A 20,185-nucleotide genomic window follows, 5' to 3' on the forward strand; every position below is an offset into this window, starting at 1 on the left:
CTGAAGATGCCAGAACAGCTCTGTATGTTTTTATCGGCATTATGCAATGCCTCAGATTATGCTGCCCAGCGCACAGGCATATAGTCTTGAACTTCCTTCCCAAATTAGAGAAATATTTGTGCCATTTTCTCATCCACAGACTGAAGTGATTGGATGGAAATACAGGAGGAAAGGATGAGAAAGAAGGCCAGGAACTCAATCTGCCATCATTAATTTCACCTTCTTTCAGTGCAACAAGCCCCTGGTGCAAATGGGATCCACAGATCATGGGACACTCTGAAACCATCAGCACCACACAAAGCCTCTGCATCCATGTGAATCACTTCGTTTATTAGCTTGAAATAATCTACATTGAGATGACCACAAGTTCCAAAAACAGTTAATTTAAAGATTTTATCTACATTTTATCTAAAATTTTATCTACAGCTAGACCTTTCAGAAATTACATACTATAGATTTCTTATCCAGATTGGAATTAGGTCTAGAGTTTCAGACACACCAAATTATTTTTTCACACTGGACTCTCAGAAAATCCTGTAAGTCCATGTTTATGTGGCTGGATGTGCCACATAGGTACAAACACACACACACACTCTCCGTATCTATATTAGTGCATCTCTCCAGTATGGTAGGAGGCAGTAACATGCACAAAAAGCAAGGCAAACACAATCTGCATTGTAGTGTATATCAATTACACACAACCAAGAAAGAGAAAAGAAACCAAAAGAGACATACTTACCAGCTGAGGTTTTCTCTATACTACTGGAGCTGCTCATGTATAACAAATTGTTGTTAACGAAACTGGAATATTAAGAATGATGCTTTCCATCGGGACGCTCATCACTCTCTGGCAGCCAGAATCTCTTCTGTATAACAAAGATGTCCCCACGTGAGCTGACTCATCTTTCTCTGAGCCCTTGTTGATTCTGGATTTAATTTTCACCTTGCTAATGTTCACCAAAGGCTCCAATTCTTGGCTATTTCCCCAGGACACAGTCCCATCCAGCTCTTCACCATGTGGAAAGATGGCTTGACTAGGTTATTGGCTTTAATCCTTTGCTCTTCTCTCAGATGATTTATCTGCTAACTTGTCTTGACGCCTCATAGCTTCCTAGCTGTGACCCTGCTCAGCCACTCCTTTGTCTTTGTTTGCCTGAAGGACTGGGGAAATCTGATCCTTTGGATGGTGACAGGCACGTAACTGAGACATAAATGCCCCCGCGCTGTGTTTTTTGCTAGAAGAGATACAAGACACAGCTAAAACCTTTCTGGAAGTGAGACATACATAAGTAGTCAGTTAGGTATCAATATCAGGAGCATAAAACTTCAGATGGAAATATGCTGGCTATGAGCCAGGACTGAAAAAACAGAGGTCATACTCGCTCAACAACATGTCAAGCCACAGAGAGCACATGCGTAAGCAGAGTCATCCTGAAAGGAGGGATGTCATGCGCATTCGTGTCTGAAAAACCATCAAGCTGGGGCTGAGCACAGATGTACCTAAACAAATGTTAGTTTATTACTTTCATAGGTAGAGAACTTTTAAAAACATTCTCAAATGTTCAAAATATTTGTTTAAAAACACTCTCAAATTCTTCCTTTGGCTTCAAATATTCAGAATAGGGGAGCTCCACAGTGTCTTCCTCAGGGGGAGCTGCTTTAGTATCCACCACTGAATAAGTACAGTTAAGACAGCTTCTCCTTAGACACATTACTTTGAATTTCATACACCAGGTTTGGCCAAGGCTTTCAGTAACCAGAAATCCGTTTGCAGCTTTACATTCAGCTTTAGATTCAACAGACCTGAGTAACCAAGACAACTGCAGACTTTGGCTCTTCACCCCTTTAGGTCCATCCTTGTTATTCATGAGTATTGAACCACGTGGAGCTCTCAGTAAATTTGGCTGGCAGTTGTTGCGTGCATGCTGATCACCCTTTTGCACTGAGGTGGGATGAGGGTGGGTTTTTTAGGGCGTTTCTTTGCGAATTTCTCAACTCCAACCAGTATAAAATGAAGATATACACATCACAAGCTAGTGAGGCCAAAAAAGTCTTTACAGCTAAACCAGCTACTTGATAGAAATGCAAAAGTCCATTTATTTTCAAGTACACTACAAAATTGGTACTAGTAAGCTAAGGTACAAGAAGACAACGTGAATGACATATAACAGAACCAGAAAACAGCTTCTATAAGAGTGGTGGTGTCAACCTGTGGTCCCCCACTGATGCTCTTCCCCACCAGGATCTCACCTGGCTTGCACAGTCCTGGCTACAGCAGGAATTCATGGCACAGACTCTGTGCAGAGCTCTCTCTTCTTAGCAAGAACCATCCAGCACCCAAGCAACCCCACAGACCACCAAGCCTCCATCTTCCTTTTAAGTTATGAGAAGTAAGAATGGATGAACTTCCACACGGAGGCTGCTTTTTGTTGGTTATGTGCACTTTACTCTCAGGTGATTTTTCATTTTTCAAGTCTGACTAGAATTAACTGTGCTTGCAGGAAGGTGGCACAATACATCCAGACATGACAAATGGCTATTGCACATCAACGCAGCTGTCATCAGGATCAGCTTCAGCATCCCTTGGATTTTGCAATATGCTGAAATAGATGGCAAGAGGCCTCGGAGCATGAGCCACAGGCTTGGTGCAACCATTTCAACTGGTGATCCAAGGGAGCAGGCAAACTCCGGCTCTTGAGGTGAGGTGCTCTGACCTGACCTTGTGTGCCACCTAGTGCTGCCATTAGAAAACAAACACCCCGTATTAGGCAGAAAGCCAAGTCATTAAATCACACCTACACCTGCCAAAGGTAGAGGTACAACAGCCATGTATCAGGCACAGTATCCATCTACATTTTAAATTTAGACTATTTGAGCACTTACCAAAAAAACCTCTCCAAATACAATTATGTTTGCAGATCCCTCCTCAGCATGCATTAAGAGGGACCTGAAAATTTACCTTAATGGAAAATGTATAAAGAAGGCCAATCCAAAGAGCATAAATTGCACCTAATGTCCAGAGTTTATAGTCATAAACCTTCAATCCATCTTGTTAGGGAGACTGCTTGCAATTTATAACACCAGGGACTCACACTGACACTGCAATCCAGGTATGTTAAATTCTGTAGGAACTCAGAAGTGTGCCCCTGCCCAGAAGACAAGGCGAAGGTGACAAACAAGTCCTGTTCTGCTGCTGTTACACGTAGGAATTTGGCACAGGAGCCCGAACGATTCCCACCAGGTCACACGTGAAGCTAATGGCAAAAACCTAATTTTAATCTCAATTAACCCTTCTTCTTCCAGTTCTTGGAAGAACTGGTTCATTTATCCTGGTTGTTAACATTTCTTCAGGGATATCTTTGATAAAGCTTAACACAATAACACAGTGCCTCACATATAAAGGCTAGCATGGAAATTTGTGACAAACTAAAAACACACAACATAATTATTCACTTCCTAATATTATGCTTTCTTTTAAATAAAACCCTATTTACTCCCAATGTTCTGTTAGAATAAGTGAGATGCTTGATCACAAATGGTGGAAGCTTTGAGACTGTGATTAGGTCAAGATTTTCATATGATCCATATGTTCCTATGTTATTAATATAGAAGAGAGCAGTGGTTTTGCTCTTCAGAATCTCCTTAAGTAACTATCTCTAATCCTAAACACAGAACATAAATATCTGTGATTGGTGTATGGAAATACATAGATGGATCTCCACCCTCCTCTAAACTGAATGGGTTGCAAGCTGGAACAGCAGAAGCATCACACAAAAATCTGTAACATAATACACACACCTGCATTTTCTTTGTTCTGGGTTTTGTGTTAGTAGCTTAAAAAACCAACAACCTCCCATTCCCTTTTCTCCAGGTTTAGCTATTTCTAAAGCTTTTCCAGTAGGATCCCACTTGTATTAACTCCTTGTTTTGTTACCCTTATAGAGATACATGCCTCTTTTTAGAGCTAAGCGTGTCAGTTCAAGTCAGCATTAATTAATCAGATTCAGCAAGGGAGTGTTAAATTCACAGACTGGACTTTACATACTGTACACATTGTCACAATGGCAAATTCATGACTGACCACTTTTCCTCATCATAATTCTGTGTATTAAAGCTTGGGGACAAGGTTGTGCCACTCACAATGTAGATATTCACAGGACGTGTTTAAATCGAAGTCCTTCACAAGACCCACTTTATTTTGCTTCCACCTTTTCCTTTTTAAGCGGTAATGAGACAGCACAAAGAGAACCACTACTTCACAGAAGCTTTCTGAAAGGCATATAAAGGCTTGGATAAGTAAAATGAATAATAAATTTGTCACTGAAAAATTAGTACATAAAACATCCTTGTCTGACAAAGTTAAAGCCTAATAAAGCCCAAATCACCCAAATGATAGGTATGAAAAACTGCTGCTGCCTTCGAAAAACGAAGTGTGGAGGAAATAACATTACAGTAACGATGGATCAAAGCTCAGTGTAAGAGCTTATAGAAGGGGAAGGTGACTTTGTTTTAAAGCAAAGCTGATTTCATTTACTCATATTCACACTCTCACACCCACAGGACCGCAAGCACTGGGATGTGTGTGTATCCAAGTAGTCTGATCAGCATTCACGCACCAAGAATATGTTTCAGGGTTGCTTGGTCAGGTTTCCTTCAATGACACAAAGGACAAGAGACGATGGCTAGGAAGTTTTAATCGTAGCTCCTCTGTTCATCTGATGTTGACAAGGGTGTGCTGGTTTTTGGCTGTGTCTTCTGTACCTTCGGGAGCTGATGGCAATTAGTCTCTATCATGTCAAATATCTGTGAGTCTTTATGATTTCCTCAGACGTTTTCCTCTCAATCTGGTTGCCCTGAGAAGCTATACACAGGTGCGCTTTATGACTTCTTAGTCTAGGTGTTCACATTTTTAAACTCAAGCACGTATTTATAGAAAAGTATGCAGAAATATGCCTAGCTATACCCAATAGAGTGTGCGTACAAATCACACCTGTATAGTGGATCCCCAGCTATCCACACTTGATCCTTTATCAAATGTCATCATCGTCTAGAGGAGCAAGTATGTCGAAGGAAAACCTTCATATTTTTCCTTACATCTAAAATGAGTATGAAAAAGGTAAAAGGCTATGTCAGTTTAAATTATACTGCACTAGTTCATACAGGGATACTTGAGTGGACTGCGATGACCTGCATGTAGTTTGACCCTATGCAAATTAGTCCCCTCTGACTATATTCGCTGGCAAAAAGATCAGTAATCTCTTTGGGAGCTATCAGCTGCATGGATAAACTTTGTGTCCTTTCCCTAAAATGTTAATTTGTTTGATATAATTTCTTTTTGTTACTTTTTTTTTAGAATTACTTTTAATTTCCTATGTTTAGATATACTTTATTATGCCTTATGCATATTTACCCAGTAGAGTTCATAAAACATAAAACCTGGAAACCTGGCAAGGAGAATGTTGAGGTCAGAATCAGAGAGAGGAGATAGAAGATGGCACATATGTACATTGCTATTCATGACTTGTACACTCGCAGGAACTTCAGCAAAAAGGGACCTGAATCATATACGTGTACACACCCAGCTGAGAGCAAATTGCTGTGAGCAACTTGCTGTGCATTTTCAGTTGGCAAATATTCTGAAAACCAACATTTTTCCTTTTTGAAAAGGAAATGGGAAGACAACAGAAGGAGGACCTACGAACAGATGATCATTTTCACTCTTCCTAAGTTTTCACCCTTACTCTCTGGGCTGTCAAACAGACAAAAGAACAACAGCAAGCCAAAAATGATCAACTAGCTGTGCCCATTGTTCGTTAAGTCCAGTCTCTGAACTGAAGTCACTACACAGCTACACAGTAGTAACCTGGTGTTGCAGAGCTTGCAGCTCACCATAATCCCCCAGCTTTTCAAGAGGTGGGATTTCTGACAATCTCTGTGAGCTGAACACTTCTTGTAACTAGAGAAGGCAAATAATCCTCTCTCACACAACTCCCATACCATGTCACGTCATATGGACAAAAGGAGGTGGTGTGAATTCAAAGAATGAGAAAGGTGGCTATCACTACCGCAAAATTTGTATGGATTATTTTAGGATGAATTCCCTGTACAATTTGCACGTCAATTCAAATTTATAATCTAATTTGCCTAATGGTACTTTATTCAGTAACTAAACAAAACATTTATTTCTGTTAATGTTGTTTACCTTAATGTTAATTATTATCTTTTATTTTTGAAGTTAGCAAAATAAAGTTTGTTTCCTTTTTTTTTTCCCCCAGAGGTTTTTATATGTTCTTGCCCCTTAGCTGCAATCCCCAGCAGGTATACAAATTCTCAAAATAGGCATTTTCAGGTTTTTTCTCACTGGAAAAAGATAAGGGTACAAGCTAGAAGGTTGGGAGAAAAGGAGATTTTGGTTATCTACTCCTTTTTGCACAGAAGTCAACAAAGCAATGACTTGTACTCAAATCAGCAGGAACAGAGAGTTACTTTTGAAGTGGTATTTAATTCAGCAAATAAATCAGCTCTTGGTAAAAAGAATCCATTAAAGGAATCAGGCACAAATTAACATCAAATACACAGGCAGCTTCTTGTTCCATAACTTTTGCGAGCACAGGAGGAGAGGAATCCTTCAAATCCTCTGTCCAGTGCAAGACATAAGGAAATGCTTTATGTGGGTCCTTACACAAATCCATGAAAGTCAGTTTCAGCCACAGTTCATCTCACATCTGAAAAACCATGCAGAACTACCATACCATGATAGTTCTCCTGCTCTAGATGTGCTTTGGATATAAAATAACAGCAAGTTTTCTTCCAAATCTGTCCGTCCAGCTTCTGTTTTGCATGTTTTCCTAATTGCCTGTTGTCTTCCAGCATCGGTTCAATCAACTGAAAAAACATAAGCCTTACTCATCAAAAACCCTCTCTAGGGATCCACGCTCCTAATCTATGACAGATGCATGGAATGAGCGGAGGGGCGAGTCCGTATACCACGCTGGACTAAAGTACTTTCAGCTCTTGTTAAAACAAAACACTTTGTGTATACTCAGGAAAAAGCATTGTGCTGTAATTTAAACAAAAATTATGCAAATGTGGAATACAGTGTTTGCCGCAAGCTTCAAATATACCCTTTCAGACCTGGATATAAATATGGATGTGGCAGGGATCACTGTATTTAAAGGCATGTTCTGTAGCTTTCCTAGCAGTGTTCCTGTTTATGAATTCCTGACCTCGGGCACAACTGGGATTACAGCTCAGGGCTGAGCGCGCCATCCCAAAATCAGGACTCATACTGCTATTGTCCCCAGATACTGGACATTTTAAAAGACTGTTAAAAATGGCTACATAAAATGTGAAATTCAAAGTGAGAGAAGAAGATTGACCTTAAGACAAGGACACAGCTATACCAGGTGGAAAAGCCTGTTTTTAGTCCACAGAGGTTAAAAATTTATTAATATTTTACATAAGCATCTGAGCAAAAAGGAACAGTTTAGCAAGAGGAAAATTAGAATTACCCTCCTAATTAAGTTGGAATCAGAAAACCCTGGGAAGGGGAGGTTTTGAGATTGTCATCTGGATGAAATCTAAACAGGCTTAGGTTATAAAATGAAACACATTATCCCCATCAACACTATTTTTGATGACCGCAAGCCTGAAGTTACAGTTTTTGCATAGGAACTGATTCCCCAGTTACATGGTTAGGTAAGCGTCACCCAGCTGACAGGCTGGTAGCAGTGCAAGAAACCTTTTGGACTGGAAGACAGAGTTCCGCATACAGGCTTGTCTCACTCCTGTTCGCCGCAAACATTTTAACTGTCCAAATTTTGATGTTGTGCCTAAGTTTTTTACGTCACATTAATCTTACACTGCCTTGTGCTGAGGACTTCCAGGTAATGGGCAAACACCAAAATATTCCATCCCCAGGATAAGACTCGCAGAGTATCCAAAACATTGCAATGTAAATCTCCTTGGAACTGCAGAGACTTGTTTGGGAGCGGGTAACAAATCAGCTGATACCGTAATACTGTATGCACCAACTAGAAAAAGGATGTTACCCCGATTACCTAGTAATTCCTGCTGTACCAAGTGCTTTGCATTTGTTGTTGGGTTTTTTCCTTCCCCATTCAGTATTGCTTATAGTGTGACAGTAATATATGACTTCTCACATTACTGCCTTTATGTCATTTACATTCATTAGTGTTAATGAGCAGGGGATAAGGAGCCTAGGGCAAGGGGGCTAATCATTCTTACCAGCCAAGTGAAATGGCAAAATGTTCTACACATAAATATTTCTCCTCTTTCCTACCCTCTGGAAAGCCTATAAACATTTCAAATTCCCCAAGAGTTAAGTTACAACACCTAAGAACTACTTTGCGTGAAACACTCTGTATTTAATTGATATGGGCAGGGGCGCCAGCTATTTCAAATGAGTTCACCAAGAGGAAGTTCACAAGGTCTTGCTTGCCACATCCATGCTTCCATTAACAGCTACCCCAAGATGCCCACAGGCCTGACCCAAAATCATCTGTGTTCGCCGCGTTCAGGAGAGAGGGTGGAGGAGCCTTTCGGGAGTCGCGTTTGTGGTTCGAGAGAGCCAAGGGGGAGCTATTTGCATAGGAGCTACGGCCCTTCCCTGCAAAAACCAAGTCAAGAGGAAGAAAGCACACTGCAGAGCGTCAGGCATTCTTTTCCCAGCAAGAGCTGAAACTCTTCAGGAGCTGCAGGCAAAAAAGAAAAGCTCACCATGAGCTAGCATGGAATGGTAATCCCCATCGGCCTTGCCACCGTCCGCTAGAAGCCACTGAAGGCCTATCACAAGATTGTGATAGCCTTTGCGATGGTCTGGAACCAGTCACTTCAGAGGAACTGGTAGTGGCTCAAAGCAGCAACGACTCCTTGGGGGCACCAGCACACAATTATTAGCTCCCTAGACAGAACTCTATAATAGTGAAGTATAGCCTGCTATTTCCATCCAAACCTGGCCTTAAGCCAAAGCTGAGGGCTGACTGGCGCGAGGTCTCTGGCAACTCTCTCCAAAACAATCCCAGGAAAACTGCCATGCAAAATGAAAACCCAAAATAACGTGCGTTGCCAGAACATGTTGCAAAGCCCTCATTTACTTAATGAACTACCTATAAGGAGCACACAACAAGGCACAGAGTGGCACCAGCACAGAATTTCCACAGCTGGTGGAAACAACGGAACAAGGCAAGCTGAAATGTTTTCAGCTGGGTTTGTATGATTTATCTTCTCTTCACTGAGGGTTAGGATGAGAAATAAATCCAAAAATATTTTAGAGACCACCTCTGGATAAACAGAAAAATAGTGGAAGAGAGTCACGTCAGTATTAGAGCAAATTTACAACTGCTCCACAAAGAAACACCATCAAAATTCATGATATAGGATGAGTTGTGTGGAGTACAGTAATAAAAACTGTTCACAAGGTCATATGCATTACTCTTACACAAGAGAATGAGATGTTCAGCTAGACGTGAGTTAGTCCTTTAACCTGTACGCTGACAATTCAGTATCTGGAACAAATAGGCACATACCCTTTCTGAGAAAACATCCTTTCAGGAGGTATTCCCTCTTGTTTTGCTTTTTGTAAAGGGGTGTTCCTACAGGCAAAAGGTGCTCTGCAGCGGTGCAAGTTGCCGGGTTCTGGAATAGAAATGATAAGCACATGACGTTCCTCTCGCGGCACACGGGCTGCAACCTATAGCACAGCTCAAGCACCAAAAGGAAATGTCAGATGTTTTCCCTGGCAGATACTAAACTAGCTGTCTATGGGTCTGATCTCGTACAGCCACTGCAGTGTTTGTATCTCCTTAACTACTTTCTATTTTTATATTTTTTACCATTATACATTTTACCTGATTGAAAATTCTAGGGAAAAGAAATTAAAACTAGTGAGACTTTATTTCCTGATGAGTATCGCAATGGCATTACTTCCCTCGGAGGCCTGCTTTTAAGCCCAGCAAGCCAGCCAAGGTTTTTTTGCCATTACATAATTGGCTGTCTCAAAAAGCATAAAAGCATTTGAACAATTTCTAAATTATTTGCCTTTGCTTGGAGTCATATGTCTTGGCAAGACATGACATGATGTGATGTCTCCTTCACAATCATCTAGTTTCACTTGGAAAAAACCAGGAGTTTTTCCAGATTTTCTCTCCTGAGCTGTACATTTTCTTGGCATAATCTTCCTGGATTAAAACTCTCGTTCTGACCTGAGTAATTTAACTCGCAACGTTTCTTAAAGTGCTTTTGATTCCCACTGGTGACTACTAATAATTACAGCAAGTTACCCACTTGCTTGAGTTTCTAAAGGCCTTTTAAGGAAAAGGATCATGGGGAACAGTTTTTGGTCTTTGAGTCCTTTTCCCTCACCAGTAACCAGCTCATTTAATAAAATTTCATCCCTTTTATTTCTTAATTTCTTCCTATTTTTTTAAAATTGTAAGAGTATGTTGGAAGTGAGGCAAAGTGACAGGCCATTACAAGAATATTGGAAAACACTCCTGATTTCATTCTGGAAATGGAGATGACTAGAGAGGAGACTTGGGAGTTTGGATAGCCTGCACTGGGCACAACCTGCTCCAGGAACCTCCCCACCCTGGTGCAAGCTATTACTATAATTTGTGTGGGCACGGTCCACTGTCCATCCCAAAGAGCTGCCACGAGATTTGTGTCATGGAACATTTTTGTTTGTCTGACACCAGATGACTCCTCCAGCCTCCCATCTGTGAAGAGCTAGAGTCATATTTAAGGAACTCAACATCTTAATATCAACATTTTAATCCACATCTAGTCCTCCATGAAAAAATATACCTTGATGGCATCTTCTTCTGTGGGCACTGAGTGAAGGCTCACAACAAAAAGTTGCAGAGTGGAGCTGGCCCCTTCTCAAAGCACTGAATCTCAATACTTAACAAGCTGTGTTTGATCATACTATAACCCCCAATGGAGTTACTTTAAAATGAATTTGCTGATCACAGCAAGTACAGCAGCGTCACAGCAACCAACACAGCAACCTTTGCAATACTTGCAAAGCAGCATTTGAAAACTGGAGGACAAGTTGAGCACAGTCCTCGCTTCCACAGACTTGCACCGAAATAAACCTCCACTGAATGTTATTATACCCACTGTGGGTGTCTCCACCTGGTGAGATTCTGCTGTTGATCACTAAAGTCCCATTATCTATTGAAAATGTAAAAGCCCTAACAAAAAGTCTTACTGCACTGTACGCATAAGCTTGCACAATTATTATTCACATGGGAGCTTCACGGATAGAAAATCTATTGTGATATATTAGACCTTGATAAAAACTCATTCATAGCTGAGACAGTGGAAAATCATGATGAGACGTTACACTCGTGTACTTAAGATTGTAAAAATATCCCGTAAGCATTAAGGACAGAAGTTTACAATGAACTGCCTGAGTTAATAAATCCACCTCTGCATGGTCACTGCCAGGCACATACCTTTATAGACTGTAACTGCCCACAGAACTGTATCGCTCGGCATAGCCTCGCACATCAAAGCCTTCCAGGAAAAAACTCAGCATCCCATCCAACGAAATGTCTACATTAGAAGAAGTACATGAGCTGCACTTAGGCAGTGCTAGGTGGTTTTTTTTGAGTGCTTGATCATAATATTCTGTGAATACAGATGATTTACAGTTACATATATAGTTAGACATGTGAACTATACATATATTGTATATAGTTATATATGTGGATAAATGTTTTAAGTGGAGTTAGATTCAATCTTCTATTCAGTAAACCCTATCATGGTTTGTTTTATGCAGTTTATGCTGAAGTCCTGCTGCTTTTTTCCTTTTTTTCTCCTTTGGCAAGTGATTATATCTGAGATACAATATACATCTCCGTAACAAAAGACTGGGTTTCAGCTACATGACAAAGGAGCACTTGTATCACATCCTGAGTTCAGCTCTTACATTTAAGCATTTGATAAATACACCTATGAATGTTGTATCTACAGGATCTGTGGACTTCTTTTAGCTGACTAAAGGCAGCTCACTGTATGAAACCATGAATTCTCAGAAAACCTTACAAAACCCTGCAGAGTACAGGTTACTAGATGGAAAAGTAGTTTTTGCACTGTTGTAAATTGATCAGGTAAATGCTCTTGTAGAAAAAAAAAATCTCTTCTTTGCAGAAATAATGTTTACTTTCTGTAAACTGAATGAGAAAAGGGATTAATGAATAAAACTAAATAAACTTCAGCACCCAAAGAGGTGTTTTATGTAAAAAAGCATTAAGCTGAAACAATTTTCTACTCAGTAAAACCTACTACAGTTTCCTTTATCCCGTTTAATGTCAGCCTGCTGGAAAGCAGTGGAAAATTACAAAGTATGGTATTTGCTGCATAACAACAGACCAGCTTTCAGCTGCACAACAAAAGAGCGTGAGACTGGATGAAAGAATTCACTAAAAGTTAAGCAGGAAATAGTTAAAAGAAAATCCCAGCATCTGCAACAAGGAACATAATATTTGCAAATTTTCTCTCTATGAACAGATTTTCTGTGGAGGTTTTCCATGGAAAGATAGCCTTTTGATTGTTTTGATATACAATGCTTACTATAAATGGCATAACAGAAGCAATTGCCCTGATATGAGTTACAGCCGTTTTGTGAGATGACAAAAAGCAGATAAAATGTCAGCTGACCTTTCTTTATGTAAGGGAGTTACAAAATCTCATGACGTATTTTTCAGAGCTAACTGTGATCAAATGTCTACATAGGAAATACAAAGCATATTGAGGCTGCATGGAGGAAAAAACAGAGGCTCTGCCAAAAAAAATCCAGAGAACCAAATCACAATAGGAGAACTTCACAGTTAAGTTCGGCAGCCAACTGCCAATAAAGAAAACTTGGTTTTCTTCGTTCAAGTAACAATGAAAACTATTTTCCATTCTAACAGGTACAGTTCAAATAGGAAGAAGATCCCATAGACAAGTGTATCCAAACAAGGTCTCTGAAAAATTATTTGAAATTAAAAAAAATAATCCATAGATCTGATCCAGAGTGTGGCTGCCAAAAACTAATAGCTTATGTTTATGGCCTTTCCCTTTAAATTCACCACAAAAAGAAATTAAAAGTCTTGCCACCTAAACAAAAGGGACAGATAGTAGCTAGGATGAAATTTTCAGAGTCAGCCTCTGCCTCAAACTCAAACTATCATATGAGATAAAAATATTGTGCTTCATACTCCATTCCTCTACGCTCCTTGGAAAAAGTTCGTCCTAGAGTGCTTCAAGCTGAGTTTAAGTCATTTAGGGCTTGTTTTTCAGGAACTAGTCAGGCAGGACTGAATTTGTGACTACCAAGTTTGCAAATGAGGAAAAGAATAATATTGTTTAATACATTTCACCTGAAAAACAAAACACGGTTCTGCAAGCCATTCTGTGAGGCTTCATTCATTAACTTTCATTTAAAATAACATGAATTCAATGTCTAGTCACCTCCCAAAGCAAAGAGCTCAACCTTGCTTTGGATAAGGTGGAGATTCAAATTTTAACTGTTATTAACGAGCAATTCCTGTGTTCTCTTTCTCTCTAGCTTTGTGACAAATCGATGTTTACCACGTACCAAGAAGTGTGCAGATGCGCTATAGCCACGTTATAATACAGGTAACTGGCAAAGAATGCGCAAAGAAAACAGGTCTACCTGGGAGAAACCTGGCCACGATGCAGAACGATGAAGATGAAGTGTACAGGTGTCTCATTTCACATCTCATCTCACTAGTTAAATTTGATGTAAAGTCACTCTTCTCATCTTAAGTTTCACTCCAGCCTTTGACTCTTAACTGAATCTGTCAAGAATGTCAGAGGATTAAAACAAGAATTCAAAGACATTAATAAAAACAGAAGCATGGAAAGAGTTACTTGAATGGGGTTTACTCTAAGCAGATGTTAATGATAGAAATGTCAATCTTGCATATTGGAAAGCATCCCCCCCAAACTCCTATTGGCTTCCAAATAAAACACAAATGTGGATTTATGTGCCTTCCTCAGTAGCTGGAGTGCAACGGTAAGCTTCTTGGAAAAGGGAAAAAAAAAAAAAATGGGGCCCAAACTTGCTCAGGTCTTGCCTAAATCAGCCGTAGCTTTTCGTGCCATCTGCCTATTTTTTGTATGCCATTTTTCTGGATAATTCCAGGGGAAAAAAAAAAAATACAAAAAACAACCCAAACAGATTTGGATAATAAGGTATACTCCCATTTTCCTAAGCAATGATAAATGCCCATAGTCACCCCATTTAACTGACCTCCCACCTCTCCCTCACGCTCCTTGTCTCCCTGAAGGAGGTCTGTGTAGGCAGCCAGAGCATTTCTTGCCAATCACTGTCCATGGTATTTTTGTGGAGTGTGAGGCAGTCCAGTTCCCAGTTCTCACATACTCTATTTTCATACGTATTTTTGACTCCAACAAATTTCTTTTGTGTTCCAGACAACAATAACAAAATCACAGTAGTCTAGAAACTCCACAAATGAGGCACATTTTTACTGTGATTTTCCTGGAAAAATAAATAAACCTCCCTGTTTTAAATGCAGGTAATGGAGTATTTTTGTTCTCCAGCAGAACCTAGGGCTGCCAGTGAAACCGGGACCCAAATGACGGGAGCGCTCCATGAGGACACAGAATACAAAGAGAGAGAACTGGCAGCCCAGTTGCCTGGCCAGAGAAACTAGAGGGTAATTACATGAAAGTTTAAAGCAACTACATAACCAAACACTTCTGTTAACACATTTCTGATTAGCAGAAGGCAGCAAAAGAAGCTTAAAGACATCAACTTCCTCCTAAGGTCCTTAGATTTTCAAGGACATTTTCAGAACATCCAGAATTGTTATCGTATCTTTGTACCCATCAGCCTCGGAGTGTGTTGTTGCTTCGGATGCAACGTATTAAAACTTTCTGCGATAGCAAACTTCAGGCTGAGCACATCTTGCAATAAAAGAGCAGAAAAGTACATACTGAAGAAATAAAACTGGCTCACTTGCCAGGAAATTACTGCACTCTTAAACACTATGATGAGATTCCCACAATCACAAAGGAAGGGAAAACATTTGAAATATATTAAAAAGGCTTGAGGATAAATTCACTGCTAGTTTAAGCGCAAAGAGCCCCACTGATTTGAATTCCATTTACTCCTTTGAACCAGCTGATCCAAGGAGTCTTTGCTTTACCAATGTTCTTTCCACGTAACGCACAGATCCTACACAATCTATTGGCTGGAGAACTTTTCCTTTTTAATAGAAAGCTGTAAATGCAAACAATGGATAAGGTAAAAAAGTGTTTTCCTTCATTCCATTTTCTGGAGTACCTATAAATATTTCAGTCATGTTTCTGTGCATGTGTCACAAATAACTGCATGACACTCTGAGCTTGTGGTGAACATAAACTTGACAAGGCTCTGATGTGGATCTTTGTAACTACGAATAGAAATATGCCTTTATTTAATACTGTGCATCATCTACTCACTGTTTTAGGAAAATACTGGGTGCTCACTAAAGTGGAGATGAGCAGCTCACTTTATCAGCACCTCACTAGGGACCACAAGCCGTCTTTGCAGTCTCATGCTCTCTCCCCAGAATATTCACAACAGCACAGCTCTGTCAGAGCCCTTCTGACGGTCATTCGTATCTTGGAAAGGGCCAGACACCCCACTATGCGGCTGAAACTCAGCAGAAGTCAAAATCATCCTGGCATCCAGACAGCTACTCGTGCTCTACTTCGTCTCAGCTCCAAAGCGTACTGTGCAATCAACTCATCAGTGAGCAGAAAAACTAGGGAGAAGATGTAGCGTTTTCCCCGGAAAAGCCATCTTCCCAGGGATTCTTTAACTCTAAGACAGGTAACAAAATCCTTTCACTTGCTATGGACAAAATTTTAACAGGTCTGCAACTTAAAGGTAGATTGTTTTGTTATTTTCACCAAATATGGTGCAAAATAAGAATAAACTCACATGCCCTCTAAGAACCTTAAAATCTTAGACCATACAGAAAGAGAGGACAGCTAGAAAACAACAGACAAGCAAAAATGTATTAAAAAGTCTTAATATTCGATTCTTAAACCAATCTGGGGAGGTAACTTACGATTATAAAGTGGCAATATCATAAACAACTTGTGTGTACTTCTACATTTTTTTCCCCAGCAAATTATAAATCCTAATTCATCTCGCCTTTCAGTTTAGCACATTTCTCTGGCATACACAGCATCCGGCTCACAATGCCTCTGGGAGGCATTCCCTGGCATCTGATGGCAAAGTCATTTTTAAAATTCTTTTTTAACAGTGCAATATAATCTGGTAGTTCAAGTATTTGTTCAATTCCATTTTTGATAGCTACAAGTTGAAATTTTGGAAAAACAAGAAGTATTCCAAATGATCCATTTATCTTTTTATGCTCCAGTTACTTAAAATTACTCAATTCTTTTCCTGTCTTTTATTTAACAATTTCTAATGACAGCTTCACCTTGCAAAGTTTGGTTACAAAACATGGAACATATAAAACATGGAACATGTAAAACATCTTACAAAACATGTAAAAAATGTGGCTTGGATTGTAAATTATTAAATTAATAGAGCTTATTCTCAAATAAGGTATCATCTAAACAGTAAGAAGAGCAAAAATGAACTGCATATCATCATTTATCATGTCATACAATAAGAAACAAACATCCAGCAAAAGAGGGCAGTAATAGTCAGTGAATCCTTCTGCTTCCTTAGAAGTTGTGAAAAACAGGTCATGTGGGGTTCTACCTACTATCGGGGCAAAAAAATGTGCGTTATCTTATACTCCAGTATGTATAGAATTGTGACTTAATTTCCACGTTCGGCTGTTAAGAAATGTCTCAGAATGGCAGAGCCAAATTTCACTTCAGGGGTGCAAATATTCTCGATGAGAAGTGAGGAATTCCCTAATTTTTCCCCCTGAACCATAGCTACAGATAAAATGAATGAAAATAATCAGGGGGAAAAGATGCATTTGCTGGAAAGATTTTGTTGCTTTGGAAACTATGCGTAAAGGCTGTACACACCTTGCAGGGCAGACACGCAATGGGCTTTGCAAAGCGTCAATCTCCCTTCCCCAGAAAAGCCATCTCAGAAAAATCATTATTCTTAGAACAGTAACATTTGCCTTGGTTTTTCAGGAGTCAGAGCAAAAATGGAGTAGCACCAGTGCCAGGGGACAACATTTTCCCTGCTGCCGCTCCATCTCCCCTTTTTTTAGTGGTATTACTGAAGTGTGTCAGTCGTTACGGATTGCTGTATCTTTTCCCAACACTGTCCTGAAACCTCTCCTTAGGGAAACACTAAGCTGACCTCAGCAAAGAGATGTGCATTGGGTATATATTGGATATGTATTCTATATATAATGGTTAGAAACAGGAACAAACAGCTTCCAGGGAATCACCTCCTCCAGAAATTTCTGCCAATGTAAAACTGTTGAGGTTGAGGAAGCTACTCTGTTCCACAGACTGCTTTCATCTGGACCAAAGGCTACTTAAAAGAACTCTCACAGAAGTAAAAACAATACTGATTTTTTGCAAAGACGGTTTATATGCTAACAAAAAAAAGACAGCGCTTGTTAGTTGATGCATAAAATCTCCACCTGGTGGTGAATCCTGCCCCAGCAAACTTTCATTTTTAAGAAAATTTCCTGTTCCAACATATAACGAATTCTTTATTATAGACAATCCCAAAACAAGTGGGGAAGGGCAGCCTTCAGAAAAACAGCACTACCCTATCTCCCCGATTTTCCATCATCTTGGAAAGCTGAAGAATCCTTTCAGTTATACTGCAGCTATCAGGCGCACAAATGACCTTCCCCAGCCGAAAACAGACTTACAGAGAGCTCGCGTCGCACCGTATGTAGGGTAGGGTGGAAGGCAAAGCGTGCTGGCTGTTTTTTCAGCTGCAAAATGTGCCGCTTCCCAAGGAGAAGCGTCCTCTACCAAGGCTGAAGTTCTGCCCTGTTGCTCAGTTTGCACGTTGGTTGTTTATAATAACTGAAAACTTCAAGCAGCATCAGCTACCTATATCCCCAGGGTCCTCCAAATCATAGCGTAGCTAGCTTTGTATTGTCATTTTAGGGGCAATTCTCTAGTTGCACACCATTAGTTCAGTTTTCCCCCTAATGTTGCTGGTTCTACACCCCAGAAACATTTTCTGGATTTACATTTTCCTATGCACCTTATTAAAACGTAACGTCTCACTTGCCTAGTGTTTTCTGTAGAGTCTTATTATCTAACAGCATCAATAAAAGCTTTCTAAGACGGAATAAAATCAACGTAAAATGGACATCTAAAATCTACAAAGCCAGACCCTTGACCTACGGTGCTGTGCATACCATGCATCCCCATCTAGACCCTGTTCCACCGGACATTACCAGTGTTTCATAATTAGTCGATTTGGCTCATACACCTCATAATGCAGGAACGAAACATCTCCCTTTCACGCTTGGTAAGACTGAGCAACCATTACAAGACTTCCACGTAGCCACAGCCTGCAGTCACCTACGGTTCACGCAGGCACAGGCTCCCAACACCCATCCCCTGCTTCAAGCCTATGACCAAGACTGGTAGGTTTGTTACGCGCACGCGTGTAAATATACGAATATAGAACATATGCCTTTCCCTATGCCAGAAGAATCATGTGATTTATATTTATCTAATCCGACATCCGTGCAGCATTCCCTAAAACATTTAGGATGACCTACTGCTGATGTACACAAATTATTCACTAACCACAATACAATTCTTCTGGGCCAAAAATAAGATTTTGTTTAAACTGGACCAAATCCACTTTCTGTAGTCACTGATTTGCAATTTAAACACAATCAGCATCGAACCTCAAAAGATATTTTTATTGAGAGAGCAATGGATTTTTTTTTCCCTTTGGTGTTTAACGCTGACATCAAAGGGCGAAAGTGCGAGCGATGGGAAGGCTGCCACAAGCCCCCAGCACTGCGCTGCAGAGAATTACACAACCACGTTAACATCCGACTCGTTTCATAATACATTTTCCAGGCGCAATGAAGATTAAAAATAGTAGTGGAGCGTACCGATTAAAAAAAAAGTAAGTTTATGACAAAAAGGTAAAGCATCCTTGAATGGCAAAATCTCTGCAGCACTCGAAGGAAATGAGCAAAGATTTGTTTATGAAGAGACTATACAGAGCGGTGGGGGGTTTGTTAGAGCACTGGGGAAAAGCCACTGGTCGTTTCAAAATAAGATGCCTGGTGATTTCCTCTCACCAGAAACACAAATATAGAGAAATAAAAAAATTCCACACGCTCCGTATTCATTTCTCCCCTCCGCGCGTGTTCACTTGCAACGCGAGCGCTCGGCGGCGAACCCGCTTTTGCCCGTACAGAGAGAAAAACCTCCTCCAACCGCTTCTTTAACGAACTTATTAAAACTACCTCACGAACGCTCCGAACCCCCGTTCCCCAGAGCCCCCCGTGCTGTGCCAGGCGGAGGGGCGAGCCCAAAGGCCTGCGGGATGCCGGGCTGCCCTGCCTGCTGCCCGGGGGTTTGCCCTGCCTGCTGCCCTGCCTGCTGCCCGGGGGTTTGCCCTGCCTGCTGCCCGGGGGTTTGCTCCGCCGGGTGCCATTTTCATTGCGTTTTTCCACAGGGAAAAGCGCGGTTTCTCCCGCGGGCGGCGGACCCCCCCCCACCCCGCCGGCGGGCAGGTGCGCTGCCGAGCTGCACGTTAAAAACATCGCTTGGAAAAGGGGCTGGGGGGAGGGGGGGGTCAAAAAATGGAGGGGGGTGTGATTTCGGCACCTCTTTGGGCCCCACGCACCCGTCTCGTTCGGCAGAAAGCGACCCGCCGCCAAGCACCGGGAAGCCCGGGGCGCGGGGGGGGGGGACGCTCCCCGCCACGCTGCCCTGAGGAGACAAGGCGAGCCCGGGCGCCGAGGAGCCGCCTCCGCGCAACCGCCTCCTCCTCCTCGCCGTCTTCCCCGAGGCCGCCGGGGACTCAAAAGGGCCGGGTGTTCCCCTCAGCGCCCGCCCCCCGGGGCTGCCGGCGGGAAGAGCCGCGGTCCGCCGCGGCGCGGCCTGGCTGAGGTACAACGGCGGTACAACGCCCGCCGCCACCTCAGCGCCCCCCGCCACCTCAGCGCCCCCCGCCGCAGTCGTGACGGCACCCGGGGGCGAGCGG

This window comes from Gavia stellata, chromosome 10 (assembly GCF_030936135.1).
Source record: "Gavia stellata isolate bGavSte3 chromosome 10, bGavSte3.hap2, whole genome shotgun sequence".
NCBI classification, from domain to species: domain Eukaryota; kingdom Metazoa; phylum Chordata; class Aves; order Gaviiformes; family Gaviidae; genus Gavia; species Gavia stellata.